Here is a 16,227-nt window from a genome sequence, read left to right on the forward strand (position 1 = left end):
TGGCAAAGTAATGTCTCTGCTTTTTCATATGCTGTCTAGGTTGGTCATACCTTTCCTTCCAAGGAATAAGCATCTTTTAATTTCATGGCTGCAATCACCACCTGCAGTGATTTTGGAGCCCAGAAAAAAAAAAAAAAGTCTGACACTGTTTCCACTGTTTCCCCATCTATTTCCGGTGAAGTGATGGGATGAGATGCCATGATCTTAGTTTTCTGAATGTTGAGCTTTAAGCCAACTTCACTCTCCTCTTTCAAAAGGTATGGATAAATAGCAAACATGGAACCAGCTGCTGTGAAAGAAAGTGTTCTGTGTAGTGAAATGCAGTGAGTCGTATATAAAATCCACTTTGGCTATGGGATAGACCCAGTTCTTCTCTGTAGAAGCACAGTATGGCGTATTGCTCTAAGATGTAACTAATACACCCAACCAAGTGGACAAGACGATGAAAAATTATCTTTTTGAGCCATATCCTTCAAAATAGCAGCCAACACAGCAGTTCTTAGAGGTGGATATTTCTTTGACAAAATGTTAGGGGGAGGGCGGATGGATAGTGTTAATGGAGGGCTAGAACAAGGGAAGAAATGTACCATATTGATGCGAGATGACCTCAACCTTCAAGGTTGTATTGAATTCATGAGGCCATCATCATCTGAATGTAGCTTCATTCTGTAGAACTGACACTTTAAGCAATCATTAAGCAAAGAGTGCTCAGTGATGTGAACAATTACTAAAGTCACCTCTTCGATGATTTTCCTATATGCAGAAGGGGAATTTCTTTTCCTTTTCATGCACCAATAATGAAAAAATGGCGACCATGAGGACTATTTGCCAGGAAGAGTGCTCACACTTTATGACAGTGATTTGTCAGAGAAATGAGCTGAGATCATGCATCTCTTATTAGGTAAATGGAAGACAGCATCTGAATATTTAAAAAAAAAAAAAAAGGCAATTTGCATCTATTTAAATTTAGCTCAGAGTACTGCAGTTTGTTAAAACTCCATAGGTAAGGGTCGGTACAGGACAGGCTTATTTTCTTTCTTTTTTTCAGAATTCTTTTTTTTTTTTTTTTTTGGATGCACTGGATCTTCATTGTTGTGCGGGGGCTTTCTCTAGTTGCAGTGAGTGGGGGCTACTCTTCATTGTGGTGCACAGGCTTCTAGTTGTGGTGACTTCTCTTGTTGTTGAGCTCAGTAGTTGCAGCTCTTGGGTTCTAGAGCTCGGGCTCAGTAGGGTCTTCAGTTGTATGTGGCATCTTACTGGACCAGGGATTGAACCCTCGTCCTCTGCATTGGTAGGCAGATTCTTATCCACTGTACCACCAGGGAAGTCCCAAGCTTATTTTCATTTTTAAGTGCCTAGAACCCAGCATTTGGAGAAGCCAAAAGGGATTTATTATTTAACTACAAAATATTTATGAATATTCTCAATAGCAAACCAAACATCATGGTCTTTGGACTCTTAATACTAGGGTAATATGATTAGTAACCACATTTGCCAACTTTAGAATAGGGAGGGACAGCCCTCTTAGAGTATCTCAAGTGATAGAGGGAACTCCTGGAGACAAGAGTACAGAGCCCCCTGCTGGCAAAGACTAGCATGGAAAAACAGAGACCAAAAAAATGTAGTAGAAACATTCATGGCAATGCTGTCAGAAATAATGAAGTAAGATGCAGAGAACAGGCTTGTGGTTGCTGAGGGGGAGGTGGGAGGAGGAGGGATGGATTGGGAGTTTGGGAGTAAGAGATGCAAACTATTCATATAGGGAAAGAATGAACAACAAGGTCCTACTCTATAACACAGGGAACTATATTCAATATCCTGAATAAACCTTAATGCAAGAAAGAGGATAAATGAGTAAATAGGCTTCCACGGACAAGCCAGAAAAAAAAAAAAAAGAAAGAAAAAGAAAGAATGAGATGGATAAGAACGTGATGGTCTAAGGTTGACAAGGAAAATTAGGTTTGTTGTCACCTTTGGCACAAGAAGCTGAGAGATTGCAGGTGTATCCTGAGAGACAGACTCAAAAGTTGACACAATCAGTGCAAGTGAAGATAGCAGAGGACCAGCGCAAGTGTTAGTCACGTTAGTTGGTTGTGTCCAACTCTTTGCACCCCCATGGACTGTGGCCCACCAGGCTCCTCTGTCCATGGAATTCTCTAGGCAAGAGTACTGGAGTGGGTAGCCATTCCTTCCTCCAGGGGATCTTCCTGACCCAGGAATTGAACCTGGGTCTCCCATATTGCAGGCAGATTCTCTACCATTTGAGCCACCAAGGAAGACCAGAGGACCAGAGGAGGAGTCAAATAAATCAGTAAAGTGTAACTGGCAGTGGGACAAACCAGTTACAAGTGTTGTCTTATGGTGGATAAAGGAATTGGTCAGTGTAGATGTGGCAATCCAGGTCTAAGCGCAAGTTTAGCAAAGACTTCTCCAGAACTGGAAAGAGTTTTTTGAGATGGTAGCCTCTAGACGTTCCTGGCCAGGAACCTAAAGGGCATATTCATCTAAGATCTACCTTCACTCCCACTCCCACCCTTACCCTGGGCCCATTTGTGGGAAAGGTCGGGAGAGACCTCAAAGAGATCACTATTTGAATTTGCCACCCCATGCTGTTGGCACCCAAACCTCTGGGCCATCCTCCAGCATGCTATTTCTGCGTGTGTGTGTGTTATAATTGCTTTAGCCCAAACTCTCCCTAACACATGCCTGGTTCACTTGCTGTGTTTAGTCATTAAGTCATGTCTGACTCTTTGTGACCCCATAGACTGTAGCCCGCCAGGCTCCTCTGTTCATGAGATTTCCCAGGCAAGAATACTAGAGTGGGTTGCCATTTCCTACTCCAGGCTGTCTCATCAGTTCAGTTCAGTTCAGTCGCTCAGTCGTGTCCTACTCTTTGCGACCCCATGAATCTGTCTCATAGTAGATGTTTAATCCATATTTGTGAGATAAATGAATAAATCATTAAACGAGACCTGTGGGAGGCCTGGTTAGGTCTCAGAAGAGTAATTTACATATATATTCATTTTCCTCTCACTTTATTTCTATTCTCTCCTCTTCTGTAAGGGTTTGAAAAAGCTTACAAGAATACATATGATCCATTAGAAAATATAAATAATAAATAGGATCATTAGAAACATCTATTAGGCAAAAACAAGTCACTGGAGCAGAATGAATTATATAAGCAATAGGGTTCCACAGAATTATCTAAGCTGAGGCACAGGTAAGAATTTGAATTTTCTGCTGAAAAAATTAAGGTCAGGCATAATTTTTCTTGACTACAAAAGCAAAATATTCTATTTCTTAAAGATTTTATTGGAACTTAGCTCTAAAAACTTTTTTTCTGATATGGTGTTTTATACCTGGGACATTAAGTAATGTGGTAAACAGTGTCCTTAATGATGTTCTTACAACAAATTCAATAAAGTGCTTCTAAAGCTATGTTTTAATGTGTGCCTGCTAACTTGCTTCAGTCGTGTCTGACTCTTTGCGACCCCATGGACTGTAGCCTGGCAGGCTTCTCTGTCCGTGGGATTCTCCAGACAAGAATACTGGAGCGGGTTGCCATGCCTTCCTCCAGGGGATTTTCCTGACCCAGGGATTGAACCTGTGACTTTTGTGTCTCCTGCATTGGGAGGCAGATTCTTTACAACCAGCACACCTGGGACGCTCTGTGTCTTAACAGAGAACTTTAAACCTGGTGTGTGACCCAGACTGCAACTCACTGAAAGCAGTTTTATGGGAAACCAGCGTAAGATGGTCTGAGATCGAAACGTTCTAAACCTTTAGCTAAATCAAATAATACATCCAGAAAATCCAGAGGAGTACAAGTCCTTCACACACTTTCTCCATGAAGATCACTTCTTTGGACTAGATCTCTTACAGTGGTTGAGAGCAGGTCATTGGAGTTTTTATCTTCTCTCAAAGCCTGAAGGGTGATTGTTCTATGTTGTTCGTTTAGGATGGTAACACATACTAGAGTTATCCAAAGAGATTTTTTTCAAGCTTTTATGAAGATTGAGGCGCCTAACTAAAACATTCTTCAGAATGAATAATTCTCTCTCCCTTTTTGGGGGGCAGGGGTTATATATCACTGCCTAGTGTGTGCATACTAAGTTGCTTCAGTCATGTCTGACTCTTTGCAACCCTATGGGCCGTAGCCTACCAAGCTTCTCAGTCCATGGGCTTTTCCAGGCAAGAATTCTGGAGTGGGTTGCCATGCCCTCCTCCAGGGGATCTTTCCAGCCCAGGGATCAAATGCAAACCTTCTGTGTTTCCTGGATTGGCCCGAGGATTCTTTACTACTAGTGCTACCTGGGAAGCCCATCACTGCCTAGTAAACACCCCAAAACTTAGTGGCTTAAAATAACATTGGTGGACCTTGCTGGTGAGATACAGTGGAAAAGAATCCGCCTGCCAATGCAGGGGTCAGGGGTTTGACCCCTGCCCTGGGAAGATTCCACATGTTCCAGAGCAACTAAGCTCGTGTGCCACAACCACTGAGCCTGTGAGCTGCAACTACTGAAGCCCACGCACCTAAGACTGTGCCCCACAGCAAGAGAAGCCATTGCAGTGAGAAGCCGGCAGATCGCAGCTAGAGTGGCCCCTGCTCGCTGCAACTAGAGAAAGCCCATGCACAGCAACGGAGACCCAGTGCATCCAAAAATCAATTAATTAAAAATAAAACTGGTTATTATTAGTATCTCTCATAGTTACAGGTGTTGGATGGGCTTAACTAGGCAGTTATGCAGTTGCAGACAGTGACTGGGCTGGAATCACTTGACGGTCTGCTCGATCACATGTCTGGTACCAGGTTGAGGAGACTCAGCCAGCTTGGGGCTGGAACAGCTGGGCCCCTGTGTAACTGTGTAACTGTATCTCTGTGTAGCTTCTGCTTATGGTCTCTCCAGCAGCGTGGCTTTAGGCTAGCTGGGCTTCTTACGGGGTGGCTCAGAATGAAAGAAAGAGGGAGGGGGAGAAGGGCAGAAAGAGAAAGAGAAAGTCAGGTAGAAGTCATATTACCTTTTTTGACCTAGCCTTGGAAACCATGTACTGTCACTTCTAGCACAGTCCGTCCACTGAGGCAATGTACAAAGGTCTGCCCGGGTTCAAGAGGAAGGGATAAAGACTCCAGGAGGTATTGATGGGGAAGTGGTAGAGTTCAGAGGAGCATTTGGGAACAAAAATGTTATTGCAGCCACATCTGTAAATTACAATCTCCCACACCCTCCTCATTTCAAAGGTTCACCAAAGGACTAACTATAACCAAGACAGGATCATTCTTAAGAACCTACTTTAGTCTTTTAATAAATGAACAAATTCAAAGTCCCTGAAGTTTTGTTTTGTTTTTTCATCATCATGTATGGAGGAGGTAACTTAGCAAGGAAAATTTTCAAAGAGGCTTTACTAATCACTCATCACAGAAAGAGGAAAAAAAGCATAAGGCTACCATGAAAATTCCAACTTTGAGCAATTTTGAAGCCATTCCTAATTGATGTCTCCAGCAGGGAGGAATGTACCCAGGTCATCTACGGGTTTTCTATCAAAGAACAGTTTAAGAAAGCATGGGAGGGAGGAGAACATGGTCCTGCTTTAGGCCCTTCAACATAGTTCTCTGGTTTGCCAGGAGACAGATCTGCCAGAAAACAGATACTGACTCTTGCTATGGTGTTATAATACAGCTTTTATATAAGAGCCAATAACTGGGAGTCAATGCTGTGCTCAGGAAGCTTAACCTAGGATCACTCTAGTTCAGGGTTAAAGGCAGAGGAAAGATAGGTTAAAAAGCAAACAGGAAAAACCAAACATAATTCATTTGGGCGTCCCTGGTGGTTCAGATGGTAAAGAATTTGCATTTACTGTATTTAAGTTTTTAGTTGTACCCATTTAGTTCCAAGAATGTGATGCTACTAACAGTCTATTGCTTCCCTAGTGGCTCAGATGGTACAGAATCCTCCTGCAATGCAAGAGACCGGTGTTCGACCCCTGGGTCGGGAAGATCCCCCTGGAGAAGGGAATGGCTACCCACTCCAGTATTCTTGCCTGGAGAATCCCGTGGACAGAGGAGCCTGGCAGGCTACAGTCCATAGTGTCTCAAAGGGCCAGACATGACTGAAGCAACTTAGTACACACAGTCTACTATATTATTATTGATAACTTTTTTCTATTGGGTAATAGTGGCGTATCTATGCTTGAAACTTGAATAAAATATTCATCCAGAAATCCTCAGTCTGAAATAACAAAGAAATAGACAACAGGTTTAAGTGGAACGTTTAACAAACAGATGGGTCTATGTTTTAGAGGATGTCACTTAGGACAAGCTTTGAATAATTTTGATAGCAGAAGGTCTTCACCTGGTGCTTTATTTAAATTAAGCCTTCTAACCAAATGAAATACACGAGGAGCTCTTCAGTTCCCAGTTGTCAACTGAAAGTTGTGCTTATTTATGTCAACCATAAATAATTATGTCTCTAGATCTATCATCATTATTGGTTCTGGCGGTAAAAACTCAGGCCTCCCATAACGTTTGCTAAATTGAATTTTAGGCAACAGGTTTAAACTTAAGGAGATCTTATCTGGTCCCTTGTGTTCCTATTATACCCTGTTGCACCACTCCAAGTAATGATCAGAGGAACATTAACTAGAATTCTGAACTCCCAGGACACCAAATCCCACCAGCCTCCCAGGTGGATGTCCTGAGAAAGTGCTTCTCACACAGTTCTCTTTCAAAGACCCAGTGGGAAATGCACTGAGGTTGTGCAGAGAGGGGTTTCCCACGTGGCACTAGTGGTAAAGAACTTGTCCACCAGTGCAAGAGACATAGACTTAGGTTTGATCCCTGGGCCAGGAAGATCCCCTGGAGGAGGGCATGGCAACCCACTCCAGTATTCTTGCCTGGAGAATCCCATGGACAGAGGAGCCTGGCGGGCTGCAGTCCATGGGGTCGCACAGAATCAGACAGGACTGGAGCAGCTTAGTGCGGCGGACACACAGCACCGTGTAGAGAAAGCAGGACCCCCTGAAGTGGCTGTGGCAGACACTGTTCATTGTACCCAACAGTTCTTGGGACTAGACCCCCCTAGTGTGTGTGTGTGTGTGTGTTTTATTTTATAGAGAGATGGTATCCATATACTGAAGGCACCAATTCCAAGTGCATAGCTCAATGAATCGTTGTATCTGCTTATACTTGTATCATTCCCACACAGATCAAGATCTGGAAAGTTTCCATCACCTCAAAATATTCTCTTTTGCTTCTTCCAAGACTGCACCCAATCCCATGGAGAGGAAGGGTGGGTATTCTAAATTCTATTCTAAATTCTATCATCTCTGATTAGTTTTGCCAATTCTTGACCTTTCTATAAGTGGACTCATATGTTATGTATGCTTTTAAACTTGGTTTCTTTCACTCAACTTCATAGACATGAAATTCATCATGAAACAATAGTTTGTTCCTTTTTATTGCTAAATAAAATAATTCTATTTTATGAATATACCTCAGTTTATTTATCTATTCTTCTGTTGATGGGCAATGAATTGCTTCCACTTTGGCTAATACAAATAAAGCTTTGATGAACCTTCTTACGCACGTCCTTAGTGGACGTATATACCCACTTCCCTTGGGTAAATTCCTAGAACTGGAATTTCTGTCATGTGTTCGGATGCATTTAGTTTTAGCAGAAACTGCCAAATTAGTTTACAAAGTTGTTATGTTTTTTTACATCATTAATGTGTAAGCATCCCAGTTCCTCCAAATCCTTGCAATCATTTAACACTATTGATCCTTTTAATTTTAGCCATTCTGATTGGTGTCTAGTGGTATTTCATTGTGATTTTATTTGCATTTCCTGAATGAGTAATGATGCGGAGTATCCTTTCACGTGTTTATTGGATGTTTGGGTATCTTATTTTGTGAAATGCTGATTCAAATTTTGTGTCCACTTTTAGTTTAGTTATTTACTTTTTCCCCTATTGATTTGTTAAAGTTATTTACATATTCTGAACATGAATATTTTGTATTATGAAATATGTATTATGAATATCTTTTCCCTATGTGACTGATATATATATATATACATATCAGTGGCTGATGCCACGTGATCTGTGGCTGATCCCACGTGATCTGTGGGATCCCAACTTCCCGACCCGGGCCCTAGTAGTGAAAACGCTGAGTCCCAACCACTGGACTGCCAGGAACTTCCTGAAAGAATTTTAATGAAGTCCAAATTACCAATGTTTTCTTTTGTAGTAGTGCTTTTTTGACTACAAAAACCTTTGTTTACCCCAATGCAGTGGTATTAGTCAAGTTTCAACCAGAGAAGTCAAACCAGTAAATTTATATATTAAGAGATTTATTGCAAGAAATTGTCTAATGTGAAATGGGGATCTACCAGGCAAGTTTAAATCCACTGGGCATGCTATCAGGAAGTGTAGGATGGAACTCTTGGCATGGATTAGAGCAGATGTCCACAAGCAGAATTTCTTCTTCATCTGGGAAGCCTCAGCTCTGCTCTTAAGGCCTTCCACTGATTGAATCAGGTCCACCCAGATCATCTAGCTTATCTCCCTTACTTAAAATCAACTGACTATGAACTGTAATCATATCTACAAAAAGACTTTACTATAACATCTAGGTTAATACCTGGCTGAATGACTGGGGATCATAGTCTAGTCAAGATGATACTTAAAAAGATCAATATATGCAAAACAGCATGGAGATTTCATGAAAACTAAAAAGAGAACTATCATATGATCCAACAATTCCACTTCTGGGTATATATCTGAAAAAAACAAAAACAATAATTTGAAAAGATACATGCACCCCAATATTTTTCAGCATTATTTACACCTGCCAAAATATGGAAGCATATTTCCATCAATAGAAGAATAGATAAAGAAGATGTGGTGTAGATACACAATGGAATATTACTCAGCCATAAAAAGGAATGAAATCTTGCCATTTGTAACAACATGGATGGACATGGAGTGTATTATGCTAAGCAAAATAAGTCAGACAGAGAAAGAAAAATACTGTATGATATCACTTATATGTGGAATCTAAAATATAAAAGAAACTAGTAATTATAACAAAAAAGAAACAGACTCAGATATAGAGGACCAACTATTGGATAATAGTGGGGAGAGGGAAGAAGGGAGGGGTAAGAGAATGGTAGGGGATTAACAGGTACAAATTAGTATGTATAAAATAAATAAGCTACAAGAATATATTACAAGCATGGGCTTCCCTGGTGGTTCAGATGTTAAAAAGTCCTCCTGCAGAGGAGGAGACTTGGGTTCGATCTCCGGGTTGGAAAGATCCCCTGCAGAAGGGAATGGCTACCCACTCCAGTGTTCTTGCCTGGAGAATTCCATGAGGAGCCTGGTGGGCTACAGTCCATGGGGGTTGCAAAGAATCAGACATGACTGAGTGATTAACACACACACGGAATATAGCCAATATTTTATAATAGCTATAAATAAAGGCTTTAATAATTGTGAATCATTATGTTGTATACCTGAAACTTGCATAATATTGTACAACTATACCTCAGTTTTAAAGAGGATAATCATCAGTTCAGTTCAATTCACTCAGTCGTGTCCAACTCTTTGAGACCTCATGGACTGCAGCACTCAAGGCCTCCTTGTCCATCACCAACTCCCGGAGTTTACTCAAATTCATGTCCATTGAGTCGGTGATGCCATCCAGCCATCTCATCCTCTGTCGTCCCCTTCTCCTCCCACCTTCAATCTTTCCCAGCATCAGGGTCTCTTCAAATGAGTCAGATCTTCACATCAGGTGGCCAAAGTATGGGAGTTTCAGCTTCAGCATCAGTCCTTCCAATGAATATTCAGAACTGATTTCCTTTAGGATGGGCTGGTTGGATCTCCTTGCAGTCCAAAGGACTCTCAAGAGTCTTCTCCAACACCACAGTTCAAAAGCATCAATTCTTCGGTGCTCAGCTTTCGCATCCATTCATGACTACTGGAAAAACCATAGCCTTGACTTTAGCATATTGCCATGTTTTTTTTCTAAAATTTTTATTAATTTACCTTTTTCATTTATTTGGATGATGCATCTTGGAATAATTTTTGTGCCAAGTGTGCATGGTCAAGGCTGAATGGGGTGTGGTTATGGGGAAGCAATATGCTTAAGGAAAGATAAACTCTGGCCCCTGCCTCAGAGGACAAGTCACAGATTAATCCAAGCCAATCATGGTAAATCTATAACCTTTTCAATCATGCAGCAAATATCCGTTGAATGCTTACTATGTGCCAAACATATTCTCAATTCTAAGAATACAACAATGAATAAGACAGATAAAGTCCCTGCTATAGTGGAATTTCCCTTTGCAAGTAACTGGTTAAAGACTAGGTATGTGACCCTACTCTGGGCAATGAAACCTGAAGGGAAGGGTGCTGTGAACATTTGAAGAAGGGTTAACTCTTGATAAAAGGGACAGTTACCAAAAGAATAAAAACTTCTGTGCCTTTCATATGGGAGCGTTTGGTGTTATGGCAGTCATATACTGACCCTTAGGGTAATACCCAGAGAATGACAGAGAAGCCAACCCAGAGAGGTGACATCTTTGACCTCCTTTATTAACCAATTCTTGACTAGCCTCCAGAGAATGACAGAGAAGCCAACCCAGAAAGGTAACATCTTTGACCTCCTTTATTAACCAATTCTCGAATAGCTTATCTCCAGGTTTCTTAGGTGACATAATTAGATATTCTTATTGTTTAAGTTAGACTTGATCTTTCTATTACTTGTCGCCAGAGATACATACCTTTTGTAGCATAGCACCATTGCTCTCTAACACATGAGCCATAACCTGCCTCTGTGCCTTTCATTATGCAGCTCCAGTCTTAATTCTTTAATCTTAGACCTTCTCCAGCTACCGCTTTAATTTGCTTTGGCCTCTAATAACTAAAGTGATCTCTTCTGCTGAGGTCACTCTACCCTAGTTTCCATATCAAAAAAATATCCACCCTGGGACTTCCCTGGTGGCCCAGTGGTTAAGAATCCATCTGCCAGTGCAGGGAACACAGATTTGATCACTTGTCCGAGAAGACTGCCCATGCTGCAGGGCAACTAAGCCCGTGTGCCACAACTATTCCAGAGCCTGCATGCTTATGGGCCTGCATTCTCTAGAGCCCAGGCTCCACCAGAGACGCTCCCACAGTGAGAAGCCCTCACAGCCACCCCCGTCCACCCCCCCAAAAAAAGTCCACCTCAATTTTCTTGCCACATCCATCTTCCTTTTCTAGTTTGGCTTCCATCTCCTCAAACCCCACATACACTAAACTCCAGATGAAGAGGTAGGCACTAAATTATGGTTTCATAGTGTTTGGGCCACAGTTGGTGCATTTTTTTGATGCAAAGCCACATGAAATTTAATTCTAAGGCAGAAACTAAGAAACTGAGAGCCTTGCCCAGAAGCTAGACTTCAAAGACCAAAGTGGAATAGAGCAGAGTTGAGAGAACATGTCCTAGATAGATAGAGACAGCAAATAGCTGCCCAATGATTTCTAGTTACTCTATGGTCTGACCACACTTACTGCAACTGAGTGCTTTGGAAGTCCCCTGTATTCTCATACTAAAACTCTTTCCTTAAGCCACCCTGAAAGGCTTTCTGTTCCTTGCAAACAAATTGCCTAGAATACGTGGCTCTTGCAGTCCCCAAGGGGCCTTGTTCTTTCAAGTGTACACTTCCCTCTGTTGGAGAATGCTGTCAACTGTTTGGGAGTAAGTCAGGTATCTGTTCAGTTCACTTCCAAGTTGAATCAGCAACAACCTCTGCAGATTCAAGCCTAGGATTCCAAAATAGGGAACAAATCCTTCCTCAATCCTGTCACAGAGTGGGTTCCTAAATTCCTGGAGTTTGCTTTCTTGAGAAGCTGAAGGCAAGCATTTTAACTCCTCTTCTGTCTTAATTTGGGTCATTCTTCCCGAAAGCAGAGCCTGAGACTGTGGGTTGTCTTGAGTTCAAGTGTTTCATTTGGAAGGTGACCTGAGGAAGCAGGAAAGAGGGACCAAACAGAGAGTGACACAGATGGAAAAAGTTCATAGGTAGTACATTATTGGGTTGGTTACTAGTGCAGGGGTCTGGGGCGCAACCCCACTGGAAACTATGAAAACCCAAATAGCATGTGCCTTAGAATCCACCTGCTTTGTCCACCACTGGTTTAGGTTTGTCCCCAGGGTATTAATTCCTCTATACTTTTGGACCATCCTGCACTAGTTGAGGAAACTCTTGTGGTTTCAGAAAAACCCCGGAGGCAGAACTGAGAGTTACAGGGGCACTCCAGGTGGGACACAGGCCGTGAGCACGGGAACCGTTCAACTTCAGCTGAATTCAGAGGTGGGCTAAAGGGATGTGCCACAGAAGATGTCCTACATCTTGTCTTTGGGTTTTATCCTTAGATTTGACTATGGGTCCCCCAAAACAGGGATGCTATAAGTATATATGGTAACCCTTTGGGTTAGAACGCCCATCTGCTAAGCAGAGCTCCACGTGGTTCTCTACTTTCGCGGATTCATCTGGTCCATATTTCCCAGTCTCCCTTGCAGTTGGGTGTGGCCAACTAACTGAGTTCCAACCAATGGAAGGTGAGCAGAAGTAATGGCCCCTAAAAATCCTCGCATGCGTGGTTCTCCACGTCCTTTCTCATCCTACCTGCTCGGTGTTGATTCTCAGGTGAAGTTAAAAACCACGTGCTGAAGATGGTGGGGCCTCTGCCAGCCTGGGTTCTTGAATGACTATGTATAACACAGCATCTCTTCCTCCCTTCCCGCTTGTTCTTGCAGTCCCACCTCACTCACCTGGAACTGCCTTGCTCTGAGAGAAGTGAACTTCTACGGTGTCTGGGTCATTGTCCATTTGGGGCTCAATTTTTAATAGCAGCTGTTCTACCCTAACTAATTTACCCGCCACAACACCCTGTCACTACCCAGGCACAGAAATGTTTCTTCTGCTGTCTCTGAACTATTTATAAAAGACTTGGAAGTTTAGAAAGATAATGATAAAGCTAATACATACACATGTGAAGAAAGAAAAAAAAAAAGCTAAACAAGAGTCTAAAATCAAAGTAAAAGTCTTCTGTATTCCTTCTCACCCTAGCCCATTTCCAGCCCCACACCCACTGTATAATCACTTTAAACTACTTGTGCCTTTATTTTCCTGGTTGTTACCTCTATACAATCTCCTCTGTTTCTGCTTTTATCATCGTTAAAAAATATTTAGTGACGTTCCGTTGTGAAAGATGAGTGGTTACCAAAGATTTCTTTTAACCTAGGAAAGTGAGAAAAAGTAGTAAGCAGAAGAAATACGGTGTAGAAAAATCTCCACGTTTGCTTTAATTATATGAAGGAGAAGCTACGTGGTGATGTGTGGAATTTAGCTTCTGCTTCTTATTTGCAAGGTGAGGAGGTTTTTGTGAAATGAAAAAAACGCATGTGCAGGTGTTTTGCTATGGGTTCATCCCTAGAAATATTTATGGGTCTTCCACACCATCAGACTATGTGGTGGGTGCCAATTAATCCTACTGTCAAATCTTACAATCAGACTGTTCTGGAAGTTAACCTGTATGAAGTTAAGTGCCTTGCACATCTCCTACTAGAAACAAATCTTAGGTTACTGAATTAGCAATTCTATTCCAGCCAGCAGTCCTCGCTCCAACCAATAGAGGGCAGTAAGAGACACAGTGCATTTATTGACTTTTAGGGCACCCAACGACTTGCTTAGAAACCAGGCCAAAGTCAGATTTGAATTGTCAGCCTATCAAAGTATTGGCCAGAAGCCCAGAAGTATAGAAAATCATCCTTCTCGAATCATAAGTCGATCAAAAATGACTTGAAAAATCCCCCAGCATATTTCTTAAAACATAATAAAATAATGCAAATTCAATGTTAATTTAGAAATACTCAAACTACATACTAAATACTTTGCTTAACCTATCAGGTATCAGCCATGAAAACATTATGGTTTTGTGTATGTTCAGCTCCCATATAAGGAAAACAGCTCATATTCTTGTTATCTGAATTATGTCCAAATCAATTCTTGTGCTTATTCATGTTACTAAGCAAGTGATAGTATCTACCACAGACTGTTCTTTAGTGACACTCTTCTTCTTCATTCTGATTAAGGCTTCTGCTGTGGAACTTTTTAGATTGAAACAGACAACTGACTACTCGGTAATGGGAATCTTTAAATCACGTAAATAAATCACAGAGGGAATCTGCTTTAGACCACAAGGACTAACACGGGTTAAAAGATAGAGGTCAGGCTTTCAGACCTGGAAAGTAAATCACTTTTCCCACTGCTACTTGATCTTAGAATCTAGATATATTTTGATTAATTCCAAGTTTAGGTGGGAGGGTATTGTGGGGGAGTGGATGTAAGAGGGGAAGAAAAGTAGGGAATATGCCTCTTCTTGAACATCATTTCTTGAATGTCTTTGTCAGAAGAAAGCTTGCTAGGATAGAACTTGGGAGTCTCATTTTGAAGAGGTATTAGTTTAAAACAATAAAAATCTGACCCACAAGTGAATATAATTTTTTAAATAGATAATAGATCATTAATATATACTGTAAGTGTTTCTATGCAATAGTAAAAGAAATAGTGTCCATCAGAAATTTTCTCAGTTAAATGCACAATTCATTCTCAGTTTTTCTGCATATATTGCTAGACTTTGGATTGAGATTCCTTGCTGATTCTATGGTTTTGCATATTTAAGTAGAAAAGGATAACACTATCCATCAAATACTCGGGCTTATTTGGCATAAGTGCTAGAAAAGAAGGTTGCTTTTTAAAATAAAACTCATCAGGAGCTAGTATCATGAGATGGTTAACAGACAGGGTTTTTTCCAGACAGACTTGGTTTCCTTTGTCAGCTCTACTACTGTCTAGCTGTGTGACCATGAGCAAGTTACTTAGCCTCTCTGTGTCTTAGTTTCCTATCTGAAAAATAGGGATAATGATAAAACATACAGCTCATAGGATTGTTGTACTTGGAATATGGTAACCGCTCAGTAAATACTAAGATTTTAGTGTCAGAAATAATTTTAAAGAAAATGCCTAATAAATAAATGTTAGCTGCAATCGTCATTATCTTGGGCCATAACTTCAGTAAATATCAGTTATTTAATTTTTTAACTCTTAAAAAAAAAAAAATATATATATATATATATATATATATATACATATATATGGGCTTCCCTGGTGGCTGAGACAGTAAAGAATCTGCCCGCAATGAAGGAGAGCTGGGTTCAATCCCTGGGTCAGGAAGATCCCCTGGAGAAGGAGATGGCAACCCACTCCTGTATTCTTGCCTGGAGAATTCCATAGACAGAGGAGCCTGGCGGGCTATAGTCCATGGGGTCTCGAAGAGTTGGACATGACTAACACTTTTTCATTTTAAATATATATATGAGAGTCAGACATGACTGAGCGACTTCACTTTCACTTCTCACTTTCATGCACTGGAGAAGGAAATGGCAACCCACTCCAGTGTTCTTTCCTGGAGAATCCCAGGGACGGGGGAGCCTGGTGGGCTGCCGTCTATGGGGTCACATAGAGTCGGACGTGACTGAAGTGACTTAGAAGCAGCAGCATGTGTGTGTGTGTGTGTATATATATATATATATATATATATATATATATACATACATACTTTTTTTTTCTGTGCTAGGTCATCATTGCAGTGCATGGGCTCTTCGTTGTTGCTCTCAGGCTTCTCCATTTGTGGCTCCAGGGCTTAGTAGCCCCGAGGCATGTGGGTTCTTAGTTCCCCACCTGAGATCCACCCTCATCCCCTGCATTGGGAGGCAGATTCTTAACCACTGGACTACCAGGGAACCCTCAGTTATTTGATTTTTAAGCCAGCCTTATTTCCTCGACTACATACATCTGCAAACCTAGGACAGTCTACTCTCTATGCTTGTTTCTGCTGTAACAAGAATTTTACAACATCCATCGTAACTACTAGTCTTTGATAGGGACAATCAGTACAGACTAGAGAATATAGATGCTGTAAAATTCTTGTCACAGCACAAACATTATCATTAATCAAAATTATACTGAATCTAGGATCCTGGATACCTTGGACTCAACACAATTAATAGGACTTAAATCACCAGTACCTGGAAGATCTTTATGTGTGGGTGGCATTCAAAGAAAATCATCAGCTAATATTAGCATCTCAATCATACGAACATCGGAATTTAGACGCAAG

Source organism: Dama dama, chromosome 3 (assembly GCF_033118175.1).
Source record: "Dama dama isolate Ldn47 chromosome 3, ASM3311817v1, whole genome shotgun sequence".
Taxonomy (NCBI): domain Eukaryota; kingdom Metazoa; phylum Chordata; class Mammalia; order Artiodactyla; family Cervidae; genus Dama; species Dama dama.